Raw genomic sequence first — 15065 nt, forward strand, 5'->3', positions numbered from 1 at the left:
GGAAGGTCTCTGTTACTTTTCAACATCTGTGGGCTTGGTGTTCCTTGGAGATCTCCATGGGTCTTGGCGTAAATCTTCCCAAGTCTAGGAGGTTCTCAGCACAGAAATCCCAGGTCCAAAATAGGCATTTCACTCCTGGTTCTTCTTTCTTGGTGGTCCTGAGGTCTCTCTTCCTCTGCTTGCATCTTTATCCTTATATCTCTTGTAAGATAAAAAACATGATGCAGACTACTCCCTGACAAAATCTCCCCTTACATTGGATCAGGACTGTGACCTGAGTAAGGGTGTTGCATCCCACTTTAATTCTCTTATAATAGATTGGCTGATCACATCTTGGGTGATAACTATGTAATTACATATCTGCCAAATTACATCATTACAGAACTGTCAAATCACATCATTATAGAATGCCAAAGCACTTCAATCCAGGGTTCAGCCACATTGACACACTACCTTAACCATCATTGTCTACCCACGGTCCATTTGGAAACTGTACACATGTCGTTAAATCATATACAGTCTCTAAATAAAGTCAACAAAGTCATTAGTGCACCTAACATGATATGACTAAAGTGCATACAACTAAAATGCACTAGCCCCACTTACCTTTTATATTTTATAAGACAGAGAAGAAAGCAAAAATTATATATATATATATATATATATATATATATATATATATATATATATATATATATATATATATATATAAACAAAACAAAATTCACTGCCATTGAGTTGTTTCTGATTCATAGTGACCCCCATTGGGTTTCTGAGGCTGTAAATTTTTATGGTAGCAGATTGTCCAATCTTCTTTCTGTGGAGCAGCTGGTGGGTTTGAACCACTGACCTTCCAGGTAGCAATCAAGTCCCTTATCCATTACCTAAGGCATTTGACTGCTAACCAGAAGAAGACTGGTGGTTCAAACCCACCAGCCACTCCTTGGAAGGAAGATTGGGCAATCTACTTCCATGGAGATACCATCTCGGAGACCCAAGGAGGGGTTGGTTGAATAGGGATCGACTCTACAGCAGTGAGTTTGGTTTTATCTATCTATCTATCTATCTCTCTATCTCTCTATATATATTCATATTTGTACCCATTCTAAAGATAGGTGATCCAATAGAATGCACCCAACTAAAATTTTGCTGATGGTAATTAAAAAATGATTGTAGCAGTATATTGACAGGAAACTTCCAGAAATTCAAATTTGATTCAGAAGAGGGTGTGGAACAAAGGATATCATTGCTGATGTCAGATGGATCTTGGCTGAAAGCAAAAAAATACCACAAAGACATTTACTTGTGTTTTATTAACTATGCAAAGGCATTCAACTCTGTGGATCATAACAAATTACAGAGAACATTACAAAGAATGGGAATTCTGGAACACTTAAGTGTACCTGTACTTAGACCAGGATGCTGTTGTTTAAACAGAACAAGGGGATATTGCATGATTTTAAATCAGGAAAGGTGTGCATCAAGGTTGTATCCTTTTTCCATGCTTATTCATTCTGTATGCTGAGAAAATAATCCAAGAAGCTGGACTATGTGAAGAAGAGCATGGCATTTGGATTAGAGGAAGACTCATTAAAACTTGTGATATGCAGAAGGCACAACCTTGCTTTCTGAAAATGAAGATGACTTGAAGAACTTACTAATGAAGATCAAAGACTACAGTCTTCAGTACAGATTACACCTCAACATAAGGACAACAAAAATCTTCACAAATGGACCAATAAGCAACAGCATGATAAATGGAGAACAGATAGAAGTTGTCAGAGATTTCATTTTGTTTAGATCCATAATAAACACCCATGGAAGAATGTATTAAGAAATCACCAAAATCACAATAAAAAGTTAAAATAATAAACCTTCAACAAAAAAGGAAAAAAGAAAACACTCTGCAGAGCTGCTTCAAAGGGCCTTTTTAAAGTGTTGAAGAGCAAAAATATCACTCTGATGACTAAGGTGCACCTATTCCAACCCCATCCTATTTTCAATTACCTCATGTGCATTTCAAAGCTGGACAATAAATAGGGAAGATGTAAGAATTGATGGATATGAATAATGGTGTTGCTGAAGAATATTGACAATACCATGGACCACCAGAAGAATAACTGAATCTGTCTTGGAAGAGGTACAGCTGCAAATTTCCTTAGAAGTGAGAATGGCCAGAGTTTGTCTCACCTACATTGGTGGTATTGCGAGAAGAGACCAGTCCCTGAGAATGACATCGTGCTTGGTAAAGTAGAAGCTCATCAAAAAAAGCAAAGATGCTCAATGAGATGACCTGACCTAGTGGCTACAACATGGGTTTGAGCATAGCAAGGATTGTGAGGATGGTGCAGGACTCAGCAGTGTTTCATTCTGTAGAATAAAGGGCCATTATGAATTGGAGCCAACTCAATGGCACCTAACAGCAACATATATGCACACTCATATGCGTATAATAAAGAAGGAAAAAATACTCATGACAATTAGTCCTTGTTTCTGCAATTAGTCACATGGTCGTGGCTGATGTTTAGGGCTACTTTATTCCACCAGCGATTCCCTATTCCTTTTACCCTCAGCACATACCTCAACTGGTCATTGTTCTCTTCTTTTGTGGTGTCCCAAGTCTTCATTCCTAAAGGTTCTGGGCCATTAGTAATTATGTCAGAACTGATTTGCTGTAATTTTCCATTGACTTTAATCATAGGGCAATGTAGTTCTGAAAGACACCTTAAGGGATTTCCTGCATTCCAGACATACTCTGTTTTACCTCCTTTATGCAACACCAATCCAATTTCCCCTTAGTAGTTAGGTTAATGGGAACTCTGGTAGCCTAGTGCTTAAGGCACTTGACTGCTAACCAGAAGGCTGGTGGTTCAAACCCACCAGCCACTCCTTGGAAGGAAGGTTGGGCAATCTACTTCCATAGTGATACCACCTTGGAAACCCAAGGAAGGGTAGCTATGAGTTGGGTCCGACTTGACGGCACATAACAACAACAATAACAGTTAGGTTAATGACACCAACCATTATAGTAAATCCCTTCTTTGGCTGTTGATCCAAAGGCTTGAGGAGTTCAAAGGCCCAGATGGCATCCTTACCTTCCACTTCAACAGAATCAGTGCTCTGTCTTCAGGTGGGAATATTTATTCTTTCCTTTGGACCTAAACCTATAGACCCACATAGCATAGGTGTATTGGTCAGGAAAGAAAAATTTTGCAAGTGGGTCACTAGAGATAACAGTGAGTGGTGCCACTCCCATCTCCACCCCTTGATTCCTGGACTCATGAGTCCTGTGTGTGGGAGAAACATTGCATATATTGCGTGCTAGTTTAGAGATTATATAGCTTCCTGGAGAACATTGTCCAAACTTTTCAAGGTATTGACATCTAGCTGGTACCATCTTTTTGTCTTCAGAAGGTCATTCTGTTGTTCTATCAAGCTCATTGCTTCAGGATTATGGGGAACATGGTAAGATCAGTGAATTCCATGAGAATGGCCCTGTTGCCCTATTTTATTTGCTGTAAAGTGAGTTCTTTGATCCAAGGCAATGCAATGTGGGATACCATGATAGTGGGTAAACTATTAAACAATTCTTTGAGTCCACTGATGGCAGTTGGGGCAGAGGCATTGCGTGTGCAGGGAAGGCAAATCTGTATTCACAGTATGTGTTTATTCCAGTAAGAACAGAATGCTGCCCTTTCCATGATGAAAGTGATCCAGTGTAATCAACCTGCCACTAGATTGCTGGATCATCACTTTGAGTGACATAATGACATATTGGGGACTCAGTGTTGGTCTCTGCTGCTGGCAAATTGAGCATTCAGCAAAGGTTCTAGCTAAGTCAGACTTGATGAGTAGAAGCCCATGTTGCTGAACCCATGCATAACTTCCATCCCTGCCACCATGGCCATTTTGTTCATCAGCCTGTTGAGCAATGATAGGAATTGCCTGGGAAAGAGGATGACTGTTTTCCACAGAACATGTCATCCTATCCACTCGATTGTTAAAATCCTCCTCTGTCAATGTCACCCTTTGGTGAGAATTCATATAAGATACAAATATCTTCACTTCTTTGGTCCATTCAGAGAGGTCTATCCTCATATCTCTTCTTCATATCTCCTTGCCACCAATTTTCCTATCATATTCCTTCCACATCCCTGATTATCCAACCCAACCATTGACCACAGCCCGTGAATCAGTATACATTCACACATTTGGACATTTCTCCTTCTAAACAAAATGAAAAGCTAGATACAGTGCTGAAGTTCTCCCCAATGAGAGGGGTCCCCTTCATCCCTGTCCTTCTGAGAGGTCCCAGGAATTGGATGCAGTTCTGGTGCTACTGCTCTTAAGTGGTGCCTGCAAGTCATGCAGAATTATCTGTACACCAGACATAAGATTTCTCCTCTTCAATAAACTGATCATAAGGAACTCCCCATGAGGCCATAGGTGCAGATTGGGAAGGGAAAACATGGTGACAGGAGTAGAAACCATGAGTATTTGAGCCACTTCCTCATGCAACTTACTTGTCCCTTCAAATCCTGCATAAGTCCAAGCTTGTGCTGTTTGGCACATTTGAATTTATGACTTTGTGGGTCAGATAACACCCAGTTCATGATGGGAAGCTCAGGCCTCATGGTAACTTGGTGGCCCATGGTTAGGTGTTCAGTCTCTACTAAGGCCCTGTAACAAGCCAAAAGCTGTTTCTCAAGAGGAGAATAGTTATCTGCAGAGGACGGCAAGATTTTGCTCCAAAATCCTAAGGGTCTATGCTGTGATTCACCAATAGGGGTCTGCCAAACACTCCAAACAGGATCTCTATATGCCACAGACACTTCAAGCACCATAGGGTCTGCTGGTTCATATGGCACAAGTGGCAGAATGGGTTGCAGAACTTACTACAGAGCCTTCTCTTGTTCTGGGCCCCACTCAAAACTAGCAGTTTCTCAAGTCACTTAATGTGTAGGCCAGAGTAGTACACCCAAATTGGGGTATGTTGCCTCCAAAATCCAAAGAGACCCTCCAGGCATTGTGTCTCCTTATTTGTGGGAGGGGCCAGATGTAACAAATTATCCTTCACTTCAGAAGGACTGTCTCAAGATGTCCCTCTCCACTGGACATCTAGAAATTTCACTGAGGTGGAGAGCTCCTGAATTTTTGTCGGGTGGATTACTTACACTCTAGCATGTAAATGTCTTGCCAATAAGTCGAAACACTGAAATTTCTTCCTTACTAGGTCTGATCTGCATAATGTCATCAGTGTAACAGACCATCAGGAAGTCTTGTGGATAGGAAATGTGATCTAACTGCCTGCAGATTAAATTATGACATAAGGCTGGTAAATTGGTGTATCTCTGAGGTAAGACAGTGATGGTATATTGCTGGTTTGCTATCTGAAGCCAAAATGCTTCTGGTAATCCTTCAAGTCTAATAGAGAAAAAGGCATTAGCTAGCTCAATAGCTGCAAATCAGATACCAGGGTATGTATTAATTTGTTCAAACAATGAAGCCACATTTAGAATAGTAGCTGCAATTAGAGCTACTACCTGTTTAAATTTATGATAATCCACTGTCATTCTTCAAAATCCATCTGTATTTTGCACAAGGCTAATAAGCAAGTTGAATGGGGCTGTCTTTGGAATCACCACTCCTGCATCGTTCATGTCCTGTATGGTGGCACTCCACTCCACAATCCCTTCAGAAACATAGTATTGTTTTTGGTTTACTATGTCCTAGGTAGGAGCTCTGGTAGCATAGTGCCTGAGGCACTTGACTGCTAACCAGAAGGCTGGTGGTTCAAACCCACCAGCCACTCTTCAGAAGGAAGGTTGGGCAATTCTACTTCTGTAGTGATACCACCTCAGAAACCCAAGGAGGTCCCTATGAGTTGGGACCGACTCGGTGGCACATAACAACAACAACAACAACATGTCCTAGGTAGGGGCTTCCACAGTTGTTGATTGTGGATCCAAGTACAATTAAGTTTTTGATAACTTTAATCTTTTCTCCATTTATTGTGGTGTTGATAATTGGTCTAGGTGTGAAGATTTTTGTTTTATTTATGTTAAAGTATAATCCACACCAAAATTTGTAGTGTTTGATCTTCATCACTAAGTGCTTTAAATTGGGGGTTGTCAAGTCCAAGTCTTCACTTTCAGCAAGCAAGGTTGTATACCTGTGCATTGCAGGTTGTTAATGAGTCTTCCTCCAATCCTGATGTCACATCCTTCTTTATGTAGCCCAGCCTTTCAGATTATATGCTCAGCATACATATTGAATAAATTGATAAAGGGATACAACCTTGATGCACACATTTCCTGATTTTAGATCATACAATATCATTTTTTCTGTTCAATGTATTGCACTCGGCAAATCTGCTGAAAATCTGTGACATGTCAAAGAGCAAAGATGTCACTCTGAAGACTAAGGTGCACAGACAAAGTCTGTAGGGCAGGTGGCAGACTACAAACTAAGGCAGGAGCTGATGGTGCAGTCTTGAGTTGGAAATATGTAGGGCAGGCAGCAGACTGGCAAGTCCTACAGAACTTCTGTGTCACGGTTCTGAGGTTGATCCCTTCTTTTCCAGGAGAGCTCAGTTCTTACTCTTAAGATCTTCAACTTATTGATCAGTCCCCCCACATTATGAAAGGTCATCTGGACAACTGCTTATAAATGGTAAACCAAAAAACCAAACCAAATTCACTGTCGTCAAGTTGATTCTGCCTCATAGTCATCTCTCCTTGGGTTTCTGAGGTGCTATCTCTATGGAAGTCTTCCTTCTGAGGAGTGGCTGGTGGTTTTGAACCACCAACCTTCTGCTTAGCAGTCAAATGCCTTAGGCACTATGTCACCAGATGTCCTATAAATTGCAAGCACATCTACAAATACATCCATAGTAACCTCTATACTAGTGTTTAATCCAACACCTGTACCACAGCCTGGCCCAGCTGACAGACAAGGGTGACCATGATGGTGGTCAGTGACACCCATGTGCAAGTTGAGCCAAAGGAAAGCTGTCAGCATCATCTGTCAGAGGTATGTCCATTGTGATGTCAGAAGTGAGTCCCTGCACCAGAGCCCAAGACCTGAGAGAGGAGCCAGGGAGCTGCTGCAATTATTATCATCACCAGAATACATTCAACCAAACACATGATCATGTGTGAATAAATTAACCCTGTCCTGAACACTGACAGTAGATTGCTAGCTAGCTCATCAGCTTGAACAGCCTTCTATTACCAACTCCCCCCACCAAAAAACCCCCAAAAACCCAGCAACAGAGATGAGGTCCTTTAGAGGGGCATCTGCTCCATTCTGGGCCCCTCAAGCATTGGATCCCAACAGAACTGGTTGCACCATGGAACATGATAGTTCCTCCCCTAGCCCCTCCCTTTCTCCAGGTATCAAATGACGGAGCTGGACTCAACCTTATCTCTCTTAATTTTCAGATTCTATGAGTCTTTTATTTTATCTTTTTGTAAATGAGATGAGAAGAAAGCTTCTGTGTGACAGTCACTTCAGAAATAAAAGGCAATGTGAATTATTCCCACAAGGCTGTGTTTCATTCACATAGAAGAAATAAACTTAAATCCACACAGAACTTCTCCCCGAGGCCAGACTCACGTGTAGAGGGGAAGGGACGTCGTGTATTCTTCAACTGCGTCTTCAGCACCTTGGAGGCTGCACTCTGGGCTCCCAGGATAAACCTGTGTGGGAATGTGTGCATGTGTGCATATGTGTGCACAAAGGTACATGTGTATACACATGTATGTATGTGGTTGTGCAAGAAAATGGCTCCATGTGCATGAATGTTTATACACATCTATCACACATACACGTATATGTGTACATATATGTTAGTGTTGCCATATGTCCATGTTTGTGCATGCACATGTGTACACATTTTCACTTATGCATCCGTGACTGGGAATATTTGTGTGCATACATACTCATGTGTGGGCATGCATGAGTGCATGTGTGTGCATGTATATAGGGAGATCCAGACATACTGGAAAAAGACAAGGACCTGGTGCCAATTGAAGACTATGACAAGAGAAGGAAAATCAAAAGAACATGCCTTCATGTTCCCTTTTTCAGCAAAAGAGAGAAACAAAAATATTGCACACATTCAGTTGCTAAAATTAAGAAATCAGAACAATTTGTACAAACAGAATAAATGTAGAGATGAAATGCAAGCATCCAGATGCCAACTTCAAATCAGTCAGTGGACAGACGTCCATTTCCCAGTACAGTCGGCCCTACAGGCCAAGCACAGCTGTGGTCTGACCTGTGTGAGTCCAGTGTGATTCTGTGCTTGGGCCTCTGTGTCATGAGAGCTCAGATGCCATGAACATTCTGAGGTCTCTGTCAGAGGGATTCAGGACAGCGCCTCTCTCCTCTCTGGTCCTCTCCAGAGCCCAGCATGGGTCAGAGCAGGCTCACGTCTCTCCTGCCTGGGGATCTCTTCCTCTCCACCACTCTGGAGGTGATAGGTGAACTGGCAGCTCTGCCTCACCTGGGGCCCCACTGAGCTCTGGCCCCCTGCCCCTCTCTGCTCCCCACTTCCTCTGTCTCTCTGTCCCTTCTCCAGGGCAGCTCCTCATCCACAGTACTGAAGGACAGCAGGCCCTCTCGCCCACATCGCACAGTCCCGTCCTGGTGTCTCAGGTGAACCTCTCCCTACTGGGGCCTGCGGTGTTCACCACTCAAGCTAGGATGTGCTCTGGGAAGTCTCAGAACTCCCTCAGCTCAGTCTTGCTCCGAGGCTTCTCCCCATCACGCAGGATGTGATTTCTGCTAAGTACATCTGCAAAACACATCTGTTAATTTTCTGTATTTGTTTATCCACAGCAAAAATCTGAATTAGTAACTGTTTCACACAGCAGCTCACAAATAAACATGAAAAAGACAACACAACAGAAATATTCAAAGAAAACGAGTATGGAAGTCAGCAGGCAGGCAGGCACCCTCGAGGAAGGTGAGAAAGGAAAGGGAGAGGGAAGAAGGGGCGGGGAGACGAGGATAGTGGGTCCTTGGCTGGCCGGACCTGGGCAAGACAGGGAGCGTGGGGCAAGCTGACACAGTGGGGACCGACAGAGCCCAGTTCTAATGGACCCACTCCCAGATGTTGCAGAGGAGGGTGAGATCTTGGAAGAAGGGAATGGGCTCCGACTTTCCCTGAGAACCTGGGTGGTGCAAACGGTTAACGCTCAGAAGTTGGAGATTCAAGTCCATCATGAGGCACGTCAGAGGAAAGGCCTGGTGATCAGAAAAATCAGCCCTTGAACCCCCACTGAGCCCAGTTTGGCTCTAACGCACACGGGGCCATGGAGTGGGCTCCATGGCAGCTGGCTTGGTTGGTCTTGAAACTTCAGAAGGGTGGAGTCCACGTTCTACCCCCACAGCCAGCTTTCTTATTCCCAGTGTCCACCAATAACAAGGGGGGAGGTCACCCTGACCGGCCTTTGGAGTCCTGCTCTGTATTCCAGGGAGCTCTCAGGAAGGCCTCAATGCACACTCCTCAGGTGAGAGATGAGAGGCATCTGGAGTATGGATATCACTTTACAGTCTAGAAGGTACTGCCCTGACTTCATTTAACCTTGGCCTTCACTCTGCAAAGTGGACCAAATTGTCTTCATTGTTCAGACTGAGGAACTGAAGCTCAGAGGAGGAAAAAAAGTATGTGTGTGGGTATGAGTATGACCAGAGTGGAGCTAGCCCGATAGAGAAAGGAGTGTGTGTGAACATGTGTGTGCACACATGTACAGATGTGACCACAGTGGAGCTAGCCTGAGAGAGAAAAGTGTATGCGTGTGCATGTGTGTGGAGCCAGAGTGGAGCCAGCCCAATAGAGAAAAGTGTGTGTGTGTGTGCACATGTGTGCACATGTATGAGTGTGACCAGGTGGCACTAACCCAATAGAGAAAGAAGTGTGTGTGTGCACACATGTGAGTGTGACCATAATGGAGCTAGCCCAATAGACAAAGAGTCTGTAGGTGCATGTGTGTATGAACACGTATGGGTGTGGCCAGGGTGGAGCTAGCCCAAGAGAGAAAGGAGTGTGTGTGCGCACGTGTGTGTGCACACCGTACGGAGAAGACCAGAGTGCAGCTAGCCTGATACATGAGACGGTTGGGCTGCAAGAGAACAAGGAAGAGGGAGCCAGGAGAGAAGAAGGTGCATCAGAACTGAGGGGTGCCATTCCCGGGGGGTGGGGCTTGCTCCCGGAGCACTGCCGAACACCCTGCAGTGACCAGGAGGCCTCACCACAGACAAGTGCTGTGGTTGGGTGTCACTGAGTCGCCTTTGATTCATAACAACCCGTGTGACCGAGTTCAACTGCCCCATAGGATTTTCCAGGCTGAATTCCTTGTGGGAGCAGATTACAAGTCCTTTCTCCCCCAGAGCCACTGAGTGGGTCTGAATATCCCACTTTTTAGTTAGCAGTTGAGCGCTTAACCATTGTGCCACTGTGGAGAATCACCTATGCCCAAATGGTAATCATACTGAGATGACACCCCTTAGTAAAGGGGAGCCCGACTTGGGGGGTCTACTCCTGTGCAAGGTGGGCAGGTGCAGCTGAGGACACTGACATCACAACAGACAGCAAAGTCCATCTCCCTAGACCGCAGGACGGCTGTTGGCAGCAAAAGGACTTCTCTTGATAAGAAGGACAGGTCTTAAATTTAATTCCACGAAGGCCCGTCCCCCGAGATCCGCAGTGACTGGGTATTCTTCCCTTTCATTCTTTCAGCCTCGTGACTGCAGGCATTGAGCTGTCACAGTCTTCTCTGACACGGGAGGCAGGGACGAGGACATTGTCTCCTGGTGGCAGGGCTGGGCGGGACTGGCAGACGGGGAGGACAGGAGGCTGGGGAAAGCCAACGTGTGGGGAGGAAGAGAGCTTGGATGTCATTTAACGGGTGCTGCTGCACCCCAGCTAGGGGACAGCGAGGCGCAGAGGGGTGGTTGTGCGAATCCCCTGGGGCATCCTTCCCCGTGCACCGAGTTCCGTTTCCAGGAAGATGTCAGGTCACTACTGAAGTCACCCTGAGAACGTCCTAGCAGAGTAGTTGCTCTCACCTCACATTTTACTGTGAGCACGCAGAGCCATCAGCCTGCCACATGTCACATGGCCAGGAAGCAGGCCGGCCCTGTAACTCTAGGATCCTCGTTCTCCCTTTAGTTTCCAACACAGTGCATCTGGCTGCCACAGAATCTGACCTCGAGGTGGGTCCTGAGTCCAGCAGCGCTGAGCTGGGGGTGTTGAGGCTGAAGGTCCTCCACACTGGCCTGCTGCTCTGTGACTGGGGTCTACGCAGAGAAAGATCTTTCTCTCAACAGTCTGTCCTAACATCCAGAGAGGCTCGATGATGACAAAGACTAGTGGGGATCATCAGAGCAGGAAGCTGGGACAGGCAGCAAAGGGGCAGGAGGCAGAGCTAAACAGGGAAAACGCAGGGAGTAGGGCCGGGAAGACAGAGTGAAGATCAAGGATCCCCACACAGGGAATGGGGCCGGGAAGACGGAGGGACTAGGAATCTGAGAGGGAAGACAAGGGGGAGCTGGGCCATCACCACTGGCCGAGAGCAGGAGGCTGATCAGAGGAGGGCGGTCCAGGCTTGGGACACAGAGAGGACCTACCTCCCTCTGATGAGGGAGGGGTTGACAGTGTGTCTTACTTTTCCCTGGCTGCTGTAACAAAGTACCAGAAAATGAGTGGTTTCTACCAAACCCATTTTTGCTGAGTCTTCTAACTTATAGTGGAGCTATAAGAGTGGGAGCTCTGGTGATGTAGTGCCAAAGGAACTGGACTGCTAACCAGAAGGCTAGAACTGCCCCACAGAGTTTCCTGGGTATAATCTTTGCAGAAGCAGACTGTCACATCTTTCTTCCATGGAGTGGCTGGTGGGTTTGAACTGCTGACCTTTCAGTTAGCAGCCGAACACTTAACCACAGTACCACCCGACCTCTTGGGGGGCTTTATAACAACAAAAATGTATAGTCTCCAGCTGTAGAGGCTGGGAGTCCAGATCAGGCTGTTGGCAGTGTTGGTTCCATTGAAGTGCTGAGGAGGGTCTGCCCCTCTCCCCGCCTCCACTGGCTCCACGCGTTCCTTGGCTTATAGCTGCAGCTTCATGTGGAGTCCTTCCTCTTGCTGTCTCCTGTGACCTTCCCCTCCTTTAGGAGACAAGCATGTAGGGTCAGGGTCCAACCACATGGTAACCTAAGTGGTAATATCTTCAAAGACTGTTTCTAAACAAGGTCACGTTCACAGGTACAGGGGTAGGATCTCAGTTCACCTTTTTTTGGCAACACAATTCAACCCATCCAGGGGGCTAAAGAGCTTCCTGCGAGACATGGAGAGAGATCCCAGGACGGGAAGGGGAAGAACAGGGGGCCTGGTTGCCTCCCTAGGGGTTGGGCCCTGAGAGTTGCCCACACTGCAGGGGAATTGTCAAAAGAAACCTGAGCTGGTAATTATTCCATTAGGGCTCTGAACTTAGTTTCTCAAACAACATACTCCTTGTGTTGCGTTTTTAATAGCAGTCATTGAATTACCAGATTGTAATATTACATCTTGCCCCTGTAGAGATGCCATTATCCATTACATAAACAAATAGCACAGACTCATTAGGTTATTAATATCGTATGGAGGCACAATCACCTAGCTCACATCTCTGAGCAGATTTATGAATAATAAATCAAACACCAATCATGGTGGAATCGAGAGGGCTCAGAGATGGCCAGAGCATGTCCAGGCCAGCTGACGGCAGACCTTCCACTCCCTAGGAAGACATGATCAGTGCATGTTTGTGCGCACGGCCAGAGTTAGCTGAGTGATGCACGGCACACTTTCAACTTCTTCACTGAGATAGCTTGACGGCACTCTGTTCCTTGTATTTTTGGACAGTGTTATGGCACATTGACTCCAGCAAATCACTGCTTCTGATTGACCAGCTGATCTGTGGCGCATGAGTTTTGGCAAAGTCTACCTTGTGCACATGGGTTCTCTACCAAAATACAGGGGGGTGTCTGTGAGGTTGCACATTCAACAGGAGGGAGAGAGAGAGAAGGAGAGGGAGTGTGTGCAAAGGCAGGGAAAATGGGGAGAGAGGCCCTTTGCGATTTATCAAGATGTGCAGAGTTCTAGCTCCAGGTGTGAACTGTAGTCCAGTCAGCTCTGACTTATGGCAACCCTACGTAAACCAAACCAAACCACCACCACTGCATTGGTTCAGACTCACAGTGACCCTAAAGACAGAGTACAACTGCCCCACAGGGTTTCCAATGTTGTAAATCTTAATGGAAGCAGACTGCCTCGTCTTTCTCCCACGGGAGGGTTGGTGGGTTTGACCTGCTGCCTTTGGGTTGGTAACCCCAGGCCTTTGCCAGGGCTCCCTCATGGTCAGCCCAGGGACAACAGAAGGAAGCACTGCCTGCTCCTGGGCCACCACCCAGGGACCCACTGATGGCCCCGGCTGCTTGGAACCCTTTGAGTCAACGTCCATGTATTCTGAGTTTCACTGAGTCAGCCTCGACCCAATGGTGGCGGGTTTGATTTTCATTTTTCTGACCTGTGGACTCATCGTCCATCAGTTTTGGACCACACTCTGTTGTGATTCGCTGGGATTTTACTCAGTCATTTTCAGAACAAGATCACCTGCCATTTAGTTTTAGTCTGTAAGCTCCACTGAAACCCGCTCACCATGGGTGACCCTGCTGGTTTAGGAAACAGTGGGGGCATACATCCATTTTCATAGCCACACGTAAGCCACTACAGTATGATGAGCTGACAGATGGGTAGAGGACTAGCTCGTAGTTTGTATCTAACATCTTTCTGATATGAATAATATTTTAGAGTGAGTGCTTAAGCCACCAGCATAACACATTTTCCTAAACCCCTTGAAATGCCCACCTGTCCTTGACTGGAAGGTCTGTCACACCCTGACCTGAGCAAACACCATCCCAATCATCTGTTGTGACTCCTATCATGACGTTGCTGTGTGATCTTAGGAAGCTCATGGAGGTCTTGGAGCAGGCAAATCAGGCCACGTGAGAGGGTCCCCAAGAGTTAATCCAATTTAATCCAACACTGTTTATTGAGCACCTGCTTTGTGGGGCCAGAAGTTTCTAGATTTCAGAGAATAACTCTAAGTATCCTTTATTTTGGTTTCTAACTGACTTTGAATCTTACCAAAACCAAAACTAAGCCATTAGTTGCCACTGAGCTGACCCTGACTCATGGTGACACAGGTACACAGAGTAGGACTGCTTCCTAGCATTGTCATGGCTGTGGCCTTTCAGAAGCACATTGCCAGGCCTTTCCTCCAAGTTTCTCTGGGTGGGTTTGCACCACCAACCTCTTAGTTAGCGGCTGTGTGCTTACCCACTCACACCACACAGGGACTTCTCATTGACAATTTTTGAAAGACTTTTTCCAAAACTCATCTGGGCCTGAGCACTTCCCCAAGCTCAAGCCAGCCTCCTTTGGGCTGCCTCCAGTTGGAGATCCCTTGCTGCTGAGGCAGACCTCAGTTTACCTGTGCTCTCAGGTGGGCAGGTACCTGAGTATAGAGGGACTGACCTGGAAGCGCCCCTGGAGCTCCCAGGGGAGAGGATTTGAACAGGTTGCTGGCTGGTCCCTTCTCAGCTGACTTCCCTCATTGTGTAAATTCTGTGGGAAACTGTTTCTCTGCCAGGCACCTCTCAGGGGTGCTCATAGGAAGTTGGTGGCCCCAGTTCTCCAGCTCCAGGATAGGCCCAGGGGACCCCCAAAGGCAAGCATCTCGAGGGCTGTGGGGAGGAGGGCTGGGCCCCAGCAGAGGTTCCTCTGCACGCCTCTGTGTGAATTTGAACCCGCACACTTTCGGTTAGTCTCTCAGCACTTAAGTGCTTGTGGCACCCCGGAAGAGCACTCACTGGCTGTGGCGTTGACCATGACTCTGGGTGACCACACGTGAGGCAGGCGCAGCTGTGCTCCAGAGGCTCACAGGGGCCACAAAGTGCCAGGCCTGTCTTCCAAGGTGCCTCTGAGTAGACCTGAACCTTCAACTTTCTGAGTCCCTTAG

This window comes from Orycteropus afer, unplaced genomic scaffold, assembly GCF_000298275.1.
Source record: "Orycteropus afer afer isolate SDZICR_OR568_19922 unplaced genomic scaffold, OryAfe1.0 scaffold00491, whole genome shotgun sequence".
NCBI classification, from domain to species: domain Eukaryota; kingdom Metazoa; phylum Chordata; class Mammalia; order Tubulidentata; family Orycteropodidae; genus Orycteropus; species Orycteropus afer.